The sequence below is a fragment of the Triturus cristatus genome, chromosome 8 (genome assembly GCF_964204655.1).
Source record: "Triturus cristatus chromosome 8, aTriCri1.1, whole genome shotgun sequence".
Taxonomy (NCBI): Eukaryota; Metazoa; Chordata; class Amphibia; order Caudata; family Salamandridae; genus Triturus; species Triturus cristatus.
The window spans coordinates 1,697,601,146-1,697,618,509 of record NC_140591.1 but is presented as its reverse complement, the minus strand read 5'-3'; the positions used below and the strand labels follow the sequence as shown (position 1 = coordinate 1,697,618,509).

The 17,364-nt window shown below is 45.9% G+C and overlaps 1 pseudogene across 1 annotated transcript in view; it reads right to left on the bottom strand.

Moving 5' to 3' along the window:
* Positions 1–17,364, bottom strand: part of LOC146808634 (NACHT, LRR and PYD domains-containing protein 3-like) — an 852,065-nt pseudogene that overhangs the window by 313,648 nt on the left and 521,053 nt on the right. The window contains exon 5 of the transcript XR_014968038.1: positions 1,829–1,984. The product of XR_014968038.1 is annotated as an NACHT, LRR and PYD domains-containing protein 3-like (transcript). The remainder of the gene's footprint in view (positions 1–1,828; positions 1,985–17,364) is intronic.

Genomic DNA, 17,364 nt, shown 5'->3' with positions numbered 1-17,364 from the left:
GACGCTGCCCCAGGTTTACAAGGATCTGTAACTCTGAGCCAGTGCCAAAAACGAACGCCATTCAAAAGCAGGCGTTAGAGTGGAGCAAAGAGGAGAAATACTTTTATTTGTCCTCGTGTTTTGCTCTTTCTATGTGTGCTGCATTCCGCAGCACCCATAGAAGGAGCTAATTGCCTTTAATGATTGTTCATGTGCAGGAAGGTGTCCCTTCCTGCTCATAAACAATCATTTCCTGCAGTGCAGGCACTCTTGCACCATGGCCCAAGGGCGCCTGCACTGGCGCTGTTTAAGCACCAGTGCAGGCACTCTTGTACCGTGGCCCAAGGGTGCCTGCACTGGCGCTACGCAGCTGTTTAAGCACCAGTGCAGGCACTCTCGCACCATGGCCCAAGGGCGCCTGCACTGGCGTTGTTTAAGCACCAGTGCAGGCACTCTCGCACCATGGCCCAAGGGCGCCTGCACTGGAGCTGTTTAAGCACCAGTGCAGGCACTCTTGCACCGTGGCCCAAGGGTGCCTGCACTGGCGCTACGCAGCTGTTTAAGCGCCAGTGCAGGCACTCTCGCACCATGGCCCAAGGGCGCCTGCACTGGCGCTACGCAGCTGTTTAAGCGCCAGTGCAGGCACTCTTGCACCGTGGCCCAAGGGTGCCTGCACTGACGCTACGCAGCTGTTTAAGCGCCAGTGCAAGGGAAAACACAGGGTGCGCTGTATTCCTGTAATTACGGCACATGCCTGTGTTTTTGAAATGCCGCCGCGCTGCTCTATTGCGTGCTGTGGTGCAGTGTTCCCTTGTACATACGCCCCAATGTGCTCTGTAATGGATTCTCCTTCCCTGGGATGCTCTAAAAAACCAACCTTTCCTTAACCTTTTTTCAGATCAGTATAAATGAGACATTGGGCCCGATTCACAGAACTAACTTAAGACAACATTCTAAACTTACTACCATTTTGGTATTCACAGAAGGCACTTACTCATTTCGGTATTCACAGAAGTTAGGACTCCTAAATGCCTTCTGTGAATACCGAAAGTCTTAAAATTAGGATTTTTCTCAGTTTAGTAGTAGTAAAGTTAGGACTCCTAAAGCAAGGTCCAGATTCACAAAGGTAACTCACACTTTTGAGTAATTTACTACTTTTCGGCTATTCACAAAATCATATCATAACTTGCCTTTCATTTCCTTTCACTACCTTTCAGCTGCCCCCCTCCCCTGCTGTGGTCCCCCCTCCCCTGCTGTGGTCCCCCCATCCCTGCTGCGGTCCCCCCATCCCTGCTGCGGTCCCCCACCACACACATTTAACGCACGCTTAGAGCAAATGGTAAATGTGCGCATTATGTCAGACAAAACTGGGAATGCCACATTTAAATCCATTCCGCACTGTAATCCCCTATTCCATGGGGATTAACTCATCATAACATGATTTCCATGGGGAAATGGCGCCCCCTAGTACTGAATCTGGACACTACAACTTTCTCTATGGAATCCCTCTAAACTCCTATTGGGACTACGGGGCCTCGACAAGGCAGTGTGCGAAATATGAATTTGCTCCACAGAAGGTGAGCTGTGCCCCTCACTCACAGCAGCACAGGGGGTGACACAGTCACTGCAGCCACAGAAGTGCCATGAAACAAAGTGCCGAGCGCGGCACAGCGCTGCGCAATACAAGATAACGCCGAGCGCACCCACAAACTCAATGCCCCACCAAGGGTACAATGTGATTTCCCGTGTTTTATGCTGCGCATCCCTGACAGGCTGTCCCATGCTACCATTTTTAAAAACGTTTACTCTAAAACACAGATTTTGAAATATGTGAAATTGAGAGACTTACGTAAGTGCGGAACATTTCATTAAAAGTGGCTTCAGCGCTCTGACGTCCTCTCGACTCACGGTAACGTCCTGCAGCTCAATGGTCTCGACTTCTGAATACTTTAAACAGAATGCGAGGGCTCTGAAGTCCACGGAAGTCATCTCTCGCTTCATCGCACTGTGTGTTACACGTATGTGCTTCACACATTCAGGCCCCTTTTTCACAAACTCTTCGTCTTGGGTCTCGTACAAACAGTGCAGTACGTCCATGGTGCGGCTGCTGAGGTCAGTTCTTTCTTGTTTCAGTAATTCCATTATCCACGCCCGTTTGATTTTCATCCCCTTCAGTGTCACTGTATTGAGAAGGGCGAACAGAAAGCGCACGGTCAGCATCGAGGGATCATATTCCGACTCTGAGACTCCAGTCCATGCACAAAACTCTTGTTTGTGAGGGATTGGATTTTAACCTTAAACTCATAATTAAAGCCATCGTCTAGTGATTACTCTCACACTCTCACGCCGACTGCTATATAAGATTCCAGACACAATCATTGCTCTTCACAAACACATGAATGGAATGAACACACAGACTGCAAGATCATGCACATCCGAGTCAGCTTCTAAATCCCGGTTAACGTTCGGCCCATCCCAAAACAAACCCTTTAGAACCAACAACAACTGCAAGATACAGATGACAAACATCTGTGACGCTCTGTGTGAAAAACTCAGTTTTTATTTTTATTTTTTGTGCGAGTGGAGCGGGAGCACAATGTACTTACCTTCAGTAAAGCTCTCTCTGGTGGACACTCTATCTAACCACAGACTCCTCATCTTAGAATACTCCCCCGGCGCCAGACCGGACCTGGAGACTTTTCAGAGCTAGTCCGCATGGTACAGCTCATCGCTGGATTCATACCCCCCCAGAAGTGACGGAGCAGCGCCGTATGAGCCCCGCTTTCTGCACCCTCAGACTTGGAGCAACAACAATGGTTGGAAACAGTGTGCTGGACTCCATTAGCCTCTTATTAGATTTTAAAAAGAGACCAGGCCTCAGACGGAGAGGTGGGAAGGCAAGGAGGAGTCCGCAGTTAGTGTGCACCAGAAAGAGGATTAGAAAAGGTTTAAGGCCTGATTTGGAGTGCAGCGGTGGTCCGTCCACCGCATTACGACTCTATTTAAAAGTCGTGGTGGTGGAGGACCACCGGCTGCGCCAGGGAACTGCCGTTCCCTAGCAGTGGAGGAGCTGCGCCACAATGTAATATGTTCAACAGGCCTGGCGAAGTCCTGCTGAACATATTAAGAGTTCCTGCACTGCCAGTGATTTCATGGCGGGAGCCCTGCCATGAAAAGGCTGGTGGTGCAGGAACAAAGGGGGCCCAACAGGGCCCCCTTTGCCCTCCCCCCATGGGGATACATTCAGGGGGAACAACATGTATCTCTCGGGCTGTATTCCCCCAAAGCTCCAGCAAGGCATGGACGTCACCGTCCATGCCTTGCTGGAACTTTTTTGCCCTTCCCATTTCCGTGCATGTTTTCCAGGCACCACCATGGGAAAGGCAAAGGACCGTCTGCCTTACACAAGTTCAACTTGTAATAAGGCGGGCGGTCCTTGCGCTGCTATTGTCAGTGCTGTGTCAGCAGAGAGCCGGCGCAGCACCGCCAAATCTTAATGTGGCCCTAATAGAATAGAAAGACATTTGTAGAGCGCATGGCTACCCAGAAGCATCCCAGCGCTAATAAATGACACAGGGGAAATAGAGAGCTACAGGAGCTAAGGAAAAAGCATGGTTTTTAGTTGCTTCCAGAAAGCCAGATGGTCAGGGATTTTACGAAGGTGGAGAGGCAGGGAATTCCAGAGTTTGGACGCATTATGGGGAAAAAGCCTACCGCCACTCCTAGACTTTTTGATCATAGGGATCTCTGCTAGATGCAGATCGTCTGATCGAAGATTCCGGCTAGCTTTATATGGACGAATCATGGAAGAAATAACAGGTGGGCCGAGTCCCATCCTTGCCTTATGTATTAGGCACAAGGCCTTGAACTTAATCCGTTCCTGAACCGGAAGCCACTGGAGGGAACGGAGGGCCTGTTTGGCTGAAATTCTGTTAGTGGTTCCCATCAGGAGCCTCGCAGCGCTGTTCTGTACTGTTTGGAGCTTTTTGACTGCGGCGAATGGGGCACCCAGATACAAAGCATTTCCGTAGTCCAATCACGAGAGTGTTAATGACTGGACCAGAACTTTCCTGGCCTTTAAAGGAAGGAGAGGCAGGACCTTTCGGGCTGTTCTATGAAGGCCCAAGCAGAGAGCTGCCATTTTCCTGGCCTGAGCCTTAAGGCTCAGGTCCTGGTCCAGCCATACACCAAGACTCTTAATTTCAGCTTTCGGCACAGGGGCTGGACCCATGCTAGGGGGCCACAACAAGCTGGGATTAAAACTGAGAGTGTTACCCAAGATCATAATTTCAGTTTTTCCTCCATTGAGCTTGAGCGGGTAGGCGTCCATCCAGTTCGAGATGTCATTTAAGCAGGAGTAGAGGGCATGAGTAGTTGAATCTGTTTGATCGAGCCCGACCACCAATTGAGTGTCGTCGGCATAGGTAATTATCCGGATTCCATAGGGAGCTACTATGGCTGCTAAGGGGGACATATAGACATTAAAAAGGGTCGGCTGAGTGAGGAGCCCTGTGGCACACCACTCAGCAGACAGGTGGGGGAGGATACAGTGTTTCCTTCAAAAACTTGAAAGGTTCTCCCCTCCATAAAGGAGGATAAACAGCCAAGCGCCTTGCCATCTACTCCTATACAACTGAGTCGCCGGATCAGAATTAAATGATTCACCGTGTCAAATGCGGCGCTCAGGTCTAGGTGTAGAATGGCCGCCGAACCTCCTGAGTCCAGGATTTTCCTACTCTCCTCTACTACCGCCAATAAGGCAGTTTCAGTGCTTTGGCCTGGGCGGAACCCGGTTTGGGAGGAGTGAAGTAGGTTGTGACTTTCAAGAAACTCTGAAAGAGATCGGTTGACGTGTTTCTCTGTTACCTTGCTTATGGCAGGCAAAAGGGATATAGGGCGGTAGTTGCCCAGTTCTACCGGATCCAGATTAGGCTTTTTGAGCAGCGCTTTAACTCTCGCCCCTTTCCATTTGGTGGGGACTATTCCAGAGGCCAGTGAAGCATTGATCAAATGTATCACATTGGGAGCTATTATTGGGGTGACCCGTTTTAAAATGTTTAGTGGCGCTGGGTCAGTGGGAGAGCCACTTTTTACCGAATCCCACAGAGAAATAAAGGTCTCCTGGGACACGGGAGGTGAAACCTCAAGGGTGTGGTCAGGAGGGTCTGAGGGGGCATCCGTCTGAGGGTGAGGGAATTTCTCATCCTCCCCTGTAGATGGAAGAGATTCCAGGATGTGCTGGACTTTGGTGTTAAAAACTCAGCTAATTTAATACAACGTTTACCGTTGGTGTCCGGGGCCATTGTCGGGGTGGGAGCTTTAAGTAGTTTTTTTATAATGTTAAATGTTTCTTTGGGTGAGTTGGATGCTGCTAAAATTCTGCTCTCATAATAGGAGGCTTGAGATTTCCTTAATTCAATTTTGTAGGCAAGAATGGCTAACCTATAATCTTGTTTTTTAGAAGGATGAAAATCTTTCCTCCAGTGTCTTTCCTTCACTTTACATTGCTGCTTTAAAGTGCGCAATTCTGGCGAGAACCATTGGGTGTTATAAGACCCCACCATTTATTTAATCTTAATTTTTGGGAGGACAGTATTGAGAGACTCCTCTATCCAGTCGAGGACGTCCTTGTTAGCTTTAATCGGGCAGGGATTTAGGCTGGGTTTTGTCTTTTACTAAGTTACTTGTTCTTCTAATGGATACTTTTAACATCAGATTCTTCAGCTGGGAATAGATATCAAAGCAGTAACTCCTAAAGGTGGAGTGTCTGTGTAGTGGACTCAAGACAAAAAGTCTTGCAGAACGGAGCTGGGGCTTAAGTGTCCCACCTGCTGAGCTAGGCCATCCAGGCTTGCACAGTGGATAGGCGTTTGAAGCAGTTCACGTGCTAAGGCCTGGCTCAGTGCATGAGTACTTGGGTACTGACTGAATGTTTAGAGTACTGCAAGGAGAGTGCCTGGGTGAATTTATAAGTGTTTGGGTTTTGGCGCAGTGAATGGATTAGCACATGGTGCTGAATGGGTCACTGGAGGAGTGCAAGGGGAGTGACAGGGTGTTTTCTAGAAGTGTATGGATACTGACTGGGGAATTGAAGGTGTGAAAGACAAGTGTGTAGGTGGTTAGAGGACTGCCTGCATAGTGGATAGGGGGTTGAAGCAGTCCACGTGCTAAGGCCTGGGTCAGTGCATGAGTACTTGGGTATTGACTGAATGATTAGAGTACTGCAAGGAGAGAGCCTGGGGGAATTTATAAGTGTTTGGGTTTTGGCACAGTGAATGGATTAGTACTTGGTGCTGAATGGGTCACTCGAGGACTGCAAGGGGAGTGACAGGGTGTTTGCTGGAAGTGTATGGATACTGACTGGGTAATTGAAGGTGTGAAAGAGAAGTGTGTAGGTGGTTAGAGGACTGCATGCATAGCTGATAGGCATTTGAAGCAGTCCATGTGCTAAGGCCTGGCTCACTGCATGAGTATTTGAGTACTGCAAGGAGAGTGCCTGGGTGAATTTATATGTGTTTGGGTTTTGGCACAGTGAATGGATTAGCACATGGTGCTGAATGGGTCACTAGAGGGGTGCAAGGGGAGTGACAGGGTGTTTGCTGGAGTGTATAGATAATGACTGGGGAATTAAAGGTGTGGAAGACAACTGTGTAGGTGGTTAGAGGACTGCATGCATAGCTGATAGGCATATGAAGCAGTCCATGTGCTAAGGCCTGGCTCAGTGCATGAGTACTTGGGTACTGACTGAATGTTTAGAGTACTGCAAGGAGAGTGTCTGCGTGAATTTATAAGTGTTTGGGTTTTGGTGCAGTGAATGGATCAGCACATGGTGCTAAATGAGTCACTAGAGGAGTGCAAGGGGAGTGATGAAGTACTGGGTTTTTAGAACCCAGCGGTGCCAGGGAACACACCCTAAGACTTTGAGTCCTTCCTGTTTCAGACTACAGAAACACAGAGTCTTCTTGGTGAAGTCAAAGATTTTGTTTATTGGCTGCAGCCAGTGCAACAGATATCCTAGAAGTACAACACGGTGTATATTCTCAGGAGACTGCCCCTTTACAAAGCCAACCTTCTCTTTTTATACAAAATATTATGCTTTAGGCAAACATCCCTTATTTTACAGTTGACCATTCACGTATTTTCACTACAAAGAAAAAGCAGAGTCATGATGACAAGCCCATATTTCAGTTCGTCCAGCCCTCAATCAATTACCTGGCAGGCTCAGTACTTTCATCAGATATCGACGGACCCCAATATAAACAGGCACCTCCTCCTCGTAAAGCAAGTCATAAAGAAAGAAACAGGGACAGGTGTGTGTGTAAGATTAGGCATGGTTTGTGTGTGATGAAAGGTTTTATGATATGTCGTGCCTTGATACTAATCTCATTCGGCCACTGGGAAAGGAAGAAGCCAAACAGGTTTGGCTTCAGGCATTGGAGTCAGCTTGCCCAGGTCACAGAGGAGTCAGCAAAGGTGAACGAGTCCTTCAGACTCGTTTTTGGCTTTAGTCATTGGCCTATGTGAGGGCAATCACAAAATGGCTGCCGTTTAAATGGAACCCGAGGGTTCAGGACGGGAAACTCTCATTTCAGGGTGATTGTGTCACCCGAATATGAATACTATGCTTGAGCATAGTATTCTAATCATTCTCGGTCTGCTGATACCAAAATCGTTGTGAAAAGACGATGTTGATAACACGGGTCCAGAATTTTCAGTACCACAGACCCTCCTTTTGCCCTTATATAGGCAATAACCTATACTCACGCTAATCTGAGTCCAGGTCTATATTCATAAAGTCGTTGAGATGTTGCTGTAGCATCATCCTATTACTTAGCTCGTCTTTTGATACAGGTTTCCTTATACACGATGTAGCACAGATGCCACATATTGCAGGAGCACACTGTACACACAGACAGGACAGGAAAACAATGGCTAAGATCATCCCAATGACCACCAGAATCTTCCATCCCCAGGCGGATATCAGTTCCCAGAACCACCCCATTAATGACCAATCTCCTTTATCCACGTGAATAGATTCGGAGATCTTATGCAGTTTGGAAATGGCCTGGTAGACTGTCGGAGCGTTATCTGGAATGAAAACACAGCAACTTGATTGGATCACTTTACATACCCTACCTCGGTCTGCAAGTATGACGTCTAATGTGACCCTGTTCTGAAGAGTCATAAGGCGATCCGACTGGAGCTCAGCAGTCAAATTACTAAGGGCACCGTCGGTTTCAACTACCGTGGATTAAACCACCCTTGTCAATTGCCTTATGTTCCTGCTGTTCACCATAGGACCCCAAAACGGCAGAAGACCCTTTACGAAATCTCCAAATTCTTGTCCTGTAGTGTCATCTTTACTGATGACACCTCTAACTAGCCTTGTTTTATGGTAATCTGCCGCGGCCGTGTAGGTGGGAGGCAACAGGAACGAAACAAAACATGTGCCTGAGAAGTCAGGGGGCAACCATGTATAGGCTCTATTATGGCAGACGAAATAGGTACCCTTAGCTGCTAAGAACGAAGGGGAAGTCTGAGACGCAAAAACATATGTTTCAGTGCAGATACTTTTCCCCAACTGAGCTCTGAGATTCTTGCCATTACCTTGCAGACATAGGTGACCCTGATGGGGTACAATACAAATCGGGGAGGATCTCTTTGCTCGCTGGTTCTCACTCAGAGTAACTCCATATCCGGTTATGTTCCATCCAATATATGCTAGTGTCTCATCTCTCGGAATAGTCTCATAGGAAATATCTTCCCTAATCATATCTACTATACCCTTAGCTAGAGCACTATTCTTAGGATTATCTTTCACAGGACGTAGGGGGTTGGCTTCATAAGCGTATATGGACACCGTTCTATATGCCCACACAGAACCATTATGGCTGAAAGGCAGGGCCAGATAAGGGATACCTTTATCAGTAGTATGAGGCATAAGACCACACACCCAACAGTTAGTTGTGTTTATTACTAAATGGTGTTGGTGTAGAAGCTGAATGAATGAATTATTGACAAATTCTAATCTTCTAGCGGACTCGTGTTCAGGCAGGGGGTGAAAAGAATGCGAGGAAACAGTAGAAGGAGGTATGTGCTGTGTAGTGGGTGCAAATGTCACTTGAAAAGAGAATAAGACATACCCTATTAAAAACGTCATTGCACTAAGCAACATGAAAATACATAATATCAAAAATCGTTTCTTTGTCATCATTATACACATTCTGGCTTTAAAGTCCATCTGTTTGGCAGGTCTCTCATTCTCGAAAAACTCCATCCTCTCTAATTGCTGCTCGTGGTGGTAGGGTGTTCTATGCTAGGGAATGCTTCTGTCAGTCCAGGGCAACTCCCTTAGACCGACCAGAACTGTCGACCTAACGTCTTCAGCTGCACTCCAAAGACTTGGGCAACCACGACCCTACAGCTGAACCCGGATGGCGGTTCGAAAAAACAAGAATAAGAAAGTTTCTCAGATGAGAGAGCTGCACTTTCAAAAATAGCAGAGAAAAGAAGAATTTTTTATTTGTCCATAGTTCTCGGCCTCAAATTATAACGGCTTTTTCCAGGTACTGTCTGGTTCTGGAACAAGAGTTCAGGCTCTGTAGTGTTCAATCGAATTGACGGTGGCACAGCTTCTTGCAAAATATTGTCACTTTCTCGTTCAGAAATTGTTCCTTTTACACGTGCATCGCTAAATGGCAGAAAGCGAGGCACAGTCTCAGTCTCAGAGTCAGCGATCCCCTCCTGGACCCACCGGTCGTACGGTAGAGGCAAAGGGACCCTCTTGCAGTGTACGCCTTGGATCCAGTTCTTTTTTCCTTCCACTCGAACAGCTGATCTTGTTGAGAGAAGGACGAGGTGGGGGCCGGTCCAACGGGGCTGGTCATTCTTTGTCCGCTGGAACTTCTTGACCAGCACCCATGATCCAGGATTGATAAGATGTCCTGGAGCTTCCGAGACCTGAGGCAGAGTATCGTGAACCTGTTGGTGTAGAACACGCAATTTAGCCGTAAATTCATACAAATAATCAAGCAGTACAGGGTGTTCGATCTTACTGAATTTTGTCGGCCGTGGCACTCCCCATCTGTTGGCCGGGCGGCCGAACACAATTTCATAGGGACTAAGTCCCACTCGTGAATGCACAGTCATTCTTGTTGATAGGAGTGCTAAAGGCAGAGCGTCAGGCCATTTAAGACCCGAGCTCGCTTGTATCTTTGCCAACTTCAGTTTTAGCGTGCCATTATAGCACTCTACTAGTCCAGCTGATTGGGGGTGATTTGCAGCGTGGAATTTTTGCTTGATACCTAGCCCCTCACATACTTTTTTCATCACTCGACCCACAAATTCACTCCCATTATCACTCCAGACCATTCTCGGCATTCCAAACCTAGGGAAGAATTCTTTGGCAAGGGCTTTAGCTGTGGATAAGGCAGTGTTGTCTATTAAGGGATATGCTTCTACCCATCTTGAAAAGGCACAAACAACAACGAGTACGTATTTCAAATTGTTGCACCTTTCCATGTGGATGAAATCTAGCTGCAAAACCTCGAACGGATACGTTGGAGGCGCAAAATGACCAGCTGGAGTTGGGGTTCCCCTACCAGGATTGTATTTCAGACACACCATGCAATTCTTGACCACATTCTCTGCACATTTAGGAATTCTAGCATTTTGCCATACTGGAGCCAACAACTTACAAATCCCTTTCACACTGATATGGGCCATTCCATGAGCCATTGTCACCACTGCAAGCACATACGCATCGGGTAACAACCATCGCTGATGTTCTGACAAGTCAATCCATTAACCATTTTCATCCAATTTACCCGTACTTTCTTTCCACATATTCAACTCTTTCTCTGAAGCATCAGCTTGAAGAGACTTCACACCCTTATCGTATCTTCACACATTCCAACGTCACCAACCCATCTTGCGAGGCCTGCAACATACATTCGATTCATCACATCTTTTGCTGTTTCTTTTGCAATTTCGTCAGCAAATGCATTGCCACGACCAACATCATCAGTAACCTTCTTGTGTGCACTGCATTTCACAATCGCAACTTGTAACGGCAAGGTCAGTGACTCAAGAAGCTCATTCACCAACTGACCATGCTTTATTTTAGTTCCATGCGAAGTCAGGAACCCACGTTCTCTCCACAATCGTCCAAAACTATGGGCCACACCAAACGCATACTGGCTGTCGGTATATATGGTCACTTTCATTCCTTTCGATAACACACACGCTCTCGTAAGTGCAATCAGCTCTGCTGCTTGAGCTGAATTATGTGGTATACGTGCAGCTTCAACAATCGTATGCAAAGTCGTGACAGCATATGCTGCAGTCGTATCACCATTCGGAAGCTTGAAGCATGAACCATCCATCCATAAGGTACCATCGCACTTTACAAGAGGAGTATCTTTAAGATCTACTCTCCCCTTCGTTTCTTCTTCTGTCCTGAGAAAACAATCATGCTGTTCAACATCATCTGTCTCTACTGAAACCGGCAATAACGTGGCTGGATTCAACGTATTGCACCTCTTTATGTGCACATGACTTGCTAACAGTGTCAACTCGTAACCTGACAATCGAGCACTAGTTAAGTGCTGTGTCTTGGTCCTGTTTAACAACGTGTCCACTGCATGTGGAACCATCACAATCAACATATTATTCATCACTAACCCAGCAGACTGTCGAATAGAAACAGCTGCTGATGCTGTGGCTCTCAAGCAACTCGGCAATGCTTTAGCTACCGGATCCAAAGTCGACGAAAAATACGCGCATGGACGCTGCTTGTCTCCAAAAGACTGTGTCAGCACTGACAATGCACAACCCTCTTTCTCATGGACATACAATGTAAAGAGCTTACTGTAGTCGGGGGTACCCAACACAGGAGCCAAACACAATGCATTATGCAATTCGGAAAAACTTTTCTGACAATCTTCAGACCACGGTACGGGGTCCGGTGTATCTTTACAGGTCAATGCTACCAAAGGTTTGGCCAGCAAAGAAAAATTCGGTATCCATTGTCTGCAATATGATGTAATGCCCAAAAAAGCACGTACTTCTCTCTGTGTCCTTGGCACACTCAATTTTGCAATTGCCTGAATTCTTTCTGGGGTCAGTTTCCTTCCCTCCTTCGATAAGAGATGACCTAAGTAGGTCACTTCTTGTCGACAATATTGCAGTTTAGAAAGGGACACTTTCTGGCACATGCATCAACAAAGACTTTTGCGATTCCTTAATTGCGATTTTTAAGGAATCGCAATTAAGGAATTGCAAGAGCCTATGCATGTAGGAATCCCTATAAAAATAGCGATTCCTACAAATTCCTTAATTGCGATTCGCAAATTGCGAGTCGCAATTAAGGCATGCCGTCCCATTCATTCCTATGGGCTGTGGAAATGTGGATTTTCCTGGTCAGTTATGTCCCCTATCTTGGACCCCAACGGTTCTATGTGCATGTCACAAGTACATGTATGTTCCCTCCAGTTCCAGTTATGAAGACGCAAATACATGTGCGTCCACCGTCAACATGTCCTTTGTCAGATCCGCCGTGAATAGGCCGGATATTCCATTCCTAAATATGAAAGGCCACCGGCTTTATATGGTTCACTTATGCCACTTTACAGTCCAGGCAAGTAGGCCCTGATTCTGTCATCAAACTCCTCTTGCCTTCTGCCTCTGAAAGCTCCAGTCCGAGCCTGCATCTGTGACCATGAACTTTGTCTCATTCTCTGCGCGGCTCACGAAGCCTGACATCAGCCTATTCTCTGCCAAGAACTGTATTTCACCTTCGAATTATCTGCCTCTCCCTCAGCCGATGCATTCCTGCCTAATAGTTTAAGTAAACATTCTTCCAGTTACCAAGCAAAAAGGCCCATCTTCTCTGTCCTCATGCAAGTAATTCATAGCCCTGTTACTAGGGAATATTCCTACCCCCTCGCATTCAGTGTAGACACTTAGACGCTTGTACACGCACGCACAGTCAGTATAGAATAGATTCTGTCCGAAAGTCCTTCTTTTGTGGATAACATAGTTCTTTAAACATAGGATGTTAGATATGATTTGGGATTAGGTTGACTTGACCCCCCAGACTTCTCGTCTCCACATATAGAGCTAAATGTCAAGTCCTCATCACCCCCTAGTTACACGTCAATTACACGTCATACTGCTGCGCGCGCATCTATGCCAAGTATTATCTTATAGATCCACCTATACATGACATCATAACCAATCATGTTCCTTTTTACTCATTATTACACCCATTTTCGGTTACGCAGCCCAAACGTCAATGTCCTTATCAATTGTTACGCCTACTGTATTCACTTCATTATAATGTATGTACTATAAAAGTTACTTCTTGTCAATAAAGTATGTACTTCACTTCCTGAACCCCCGTGGTGATGGAACTTGAAGCATCCGATTATAATCGATTATTGGAATAAAGCCCATTCAGAAACTCTAATATCACGGATTCTGCCTCTCATTTTTATTGAGCTATTTTATAATGTTTCTGTATCAAATTCAGTCCCGGTAAAGGAATTTTTATTTACCACATGATGGCGCCCGAATAGGGACACTTTCTCATCTCACGCGCCGGCGGTGAGTAGCAGGCCCGGTCTCCTGCCACAGCTGGACGGACAATTACGCGTACCAACAGGATTTCCTGTATCTCCCTCCGGTCAAGCGGGGGCGACTGAGACTGCGATCAACACCCAGACGAGGCGGTGAGAAGTGCGAAGTATCCCGACCAGAGCCTAGCTGAGAGAGCAAGATCCGAGGTATACAGAGACCCACCAGTTCGAAGTCAAGCCCAGTTTCCGACGAGGCGAGTCGAGTCCAGTCCGGTTCAAGTTCAAGTTACCGAGGCCTTCTGTTTCCGAAGCTACCCGGTGAGTACCATTACTGGGGAGGCATTTCTGACGTGCACATAGGTTGTGCCGGTCAAGACGGGTTTGGGTACACAAATCCGGTCTGCACTGTTTTAGCAGTGTATCTGTACTGTTTAGCAGTATATCAAGTATTCCGAAGTATCTAGTAAGTGTCAAGAATTAAGCATGGTGATTTAGTTATGCAGACGATCATCATTGTTGTTTCAGTTAAAGGTTTCATGTTTTAATGTTTAATGTGTTAAACGTCCTGCATATTGTGGTATGAATGGTTGTTCATTATTGTGCTTTTGTATTTAGTGTGTTCAAGATTAAGTATCAGATCAGATTGTCAATATGCCGCTCTTTTCGAAATTAAGACAGATCACTACTAGAAAAGGGGTACTTGAAGAAGCCGTCCCTATTCCTCCTAGGGATACTCCAGGGCACTTCATGTATCACAAACATGGCTTAGACGCTATATTGTTTCTTGATTTATGGGTAGATTACACCAAGGGATTACCAGAAAGTCAGAGATGGCCCGCAGCGGGAACCTGGGATGCAGAGTGCATCATGAAAGTCGAGGAAGAATTATGGAAAAGAAAGGTCAGACAGTCACAGAAAGACGCTGTTGAGTTATGGCGTAAAGAATCTCATAGACGCACAGAAAAAGCACGTAGACAGGAAGAGAAGAGTAAAGAAAGTTCAAGCAAGGTTCAAGAAAATCTATTAATTGAGGAAGGTATCCGAGTGAAATCAGAACAAGTAGACAGACAAAGAAATGCCCTTATGAATGGTATGTATCCCCTTCTAGCCGAAGGATTACCTAAGGCTACTCCAGAGATACCGAAAGACTTGCCACCCCCATTATTCCCAATCAAGGTACATCCTAAGGGGCATCCTAGAACCGCAGAAGATGTTTTTCTTTCCTCATATTTAGATGACGCAGCTCCCGAGTATGCTAATTCTGCCCCACGTAGACCGCGTACCAGGGAGGTCCAACGCCAAGATCCAGCACCCGTATCCCTACAGCAACAAATCGAGTCACAAGTTCAGGCAAGCACATCTGTTTCTGCATCTGTTCCTACAGGTGCTTCCATAGCTGAGTCCACACCTATAGTTGCTGTGTCACGTTCGACGAATCCATTCACACCCGACGCCCCAGATGGGGCCACGGGAGGTGCTACCAATATTTTTTCTACGCCACCTAGAATAAATAAACTTATTTTTCAAGAGTCAGCGCATTCACGTACACCCAAATTCGTAAGTGATCGTACGCTTAAGGAACTTCTTATAGATTGTAGATATGACCCGGTGCTCGGTAAAGAGGACGAAATGATCCTGGCATCATTACGTATCAGACGAGCCGCAGGGTATTTAGCAAAGCTACCAGGAATGACTGCGCATCTAGATAAAATATATCATTTTGTTCAAACAGGGCGAGATCCAGAATGTATTAACAGAGCTATGGAATACCAGAAAGTAGAGATACAGGGGGAACTGTTACGTTTCCTCATAAACTGTGTGATCAGAAATCAAGACCGACCGGGGGTAGATCCGGAAGCAATGAAAATTCTTACAAAATGGAGCCAGAATATATCAGAAGGGAGACACGATAAGCAAAATTGTATAATAGCCATGTGCCGAAAGATCCGTAAAGAAATAGAACGCCTACACGAGGAGAGATTAGAGACAGACGAGTTCGAACAAAGCGAGGAAGAAGGGTCAGGACTGCCCGCAGGACAGCCGGACACCATAGCCTATGTAGGTAGAGGAAGATCTTGTAATAGGAATCAGACTAGATGTCATACTGACTCAATACGTCCAATATGTCTAGATAATGACAGGAATTTCCAAATACCTATAATTAACATAAGGTCTAACGAGCATTCGTTCCAAACCGCCGACAAACTACTCCGAGAACGAAGGGGTTATCATTTTCTCGATTCTATGGATGAACAAGATTTAGCAAGGGCAGCTGTCCACTGGGTGGACAGTCCCGGAAAATATAGTGATGAGACAGTAGTACGCACATTTTTGAATCTCACCCCAGATGAGCAGAGGTTAGCTGGGATTTATATGATTCAACAACTCATTATACTATATCAGAGTCAGCATTCGGACCCTGGTCCTTTACCTGACATATTAACTGAATTGCTTATGAATAAATGGAGAGGTCCAGGTACTAAATTAATTAAAGAAATTCTAGTATCAAGAAAGCAGTATATTCTTTTTGTATGCTCAGAGCATGTCTCATTGCCTGTCAAGGAAAGAACAACGTATCACATGGATAGACAGAATCCCTTACGAGAAGTACACCCAATAAAAGGCGAGGACGATCAGTTTAAACGTGTATTTGTATATACGCCCATATCGAAAATAGAATTGTTAGAAATGAAGAAAGTGGTACCCAGTCATGACAAAGACCCAGCGGGTTTTCACCGAGAAATTAAAGACATGTTACTCATGGGAGAGTATACCTACCCCGACATTATGACAATATTAAAGGTGTTGATGCCTGCTGGCATTTATGAGAAACTCAAGGAAAAAGAGTGGGAGGTAGGAGATCAAAAGATAGAATGGTCAGCATTAGAAGCAGAAGAAAGGGCCCGAGGTCCAGGTTCGGGGCTTGGGGATAAAACTAAAGCACTACCAGGTTTACTAGTACAGGTACTGCCACGTTTATTAACTATGAAAAAGGAAGATTGGGGTACAATTTCAGCCTGTAAACAGAAGCAAGATGAAGACACTAGCGATTACTATGCCCGATTCGAGAAATGTTTTGGTATAAATAGTGGCATAAAAGCAAGTAGTGAATCATACCCGCATCTGTTTGTAACAAAATTAGTGGAAAATGCCCTGCCCCCAGTAAAGAATAGAGTATTAAAATTCGAGAGTACCTGGCAAGGTAACACTCCAACACAAATGTTACAAATGTTACAGTACCACCACAATAGAATTAAAGAGGAACAGGAACATGAACACAGACGCATGAAAGACACGAAAATGAAAATGCTAGTTTCCCAGACAGTTCCAGCTGAAGGACATAAAAAGGGTATGACACATTCCGATTCAACCGGACCTGTAAAAGGGACATGCAATTATTGTAAAAAGCCAGGTCATTACGTACACGATTGTCCAGTTTTAAAACATAATATCGCCATAGGTAAAACACAAGAAAGATCACGGCCACTAAGACAAGATCAGAATGAACAAGGAGCTATGCAGCATGCCCAGGCCATGCCAGCCGCACAACAGCCAATACAGTTTGTGCCAGCTGCACCACCGTTGCCCGCTGCTGCCACACAGACAACAACACGACAAATGTATCAGACTGCACAGTATGAATATCCTGAGTATCAACGTTACGCATGAACTAGCCTAGAGAGGGAAGTTGACTTACCCCTTATCGAGATTCCTGTAGATCAAGAAGGACCTTATGTACATAGTGAATTATTAGGTCAAGATAGAAAATTTTTACTCGATACAGGGGCAAGTCGAACAACTATAAAAC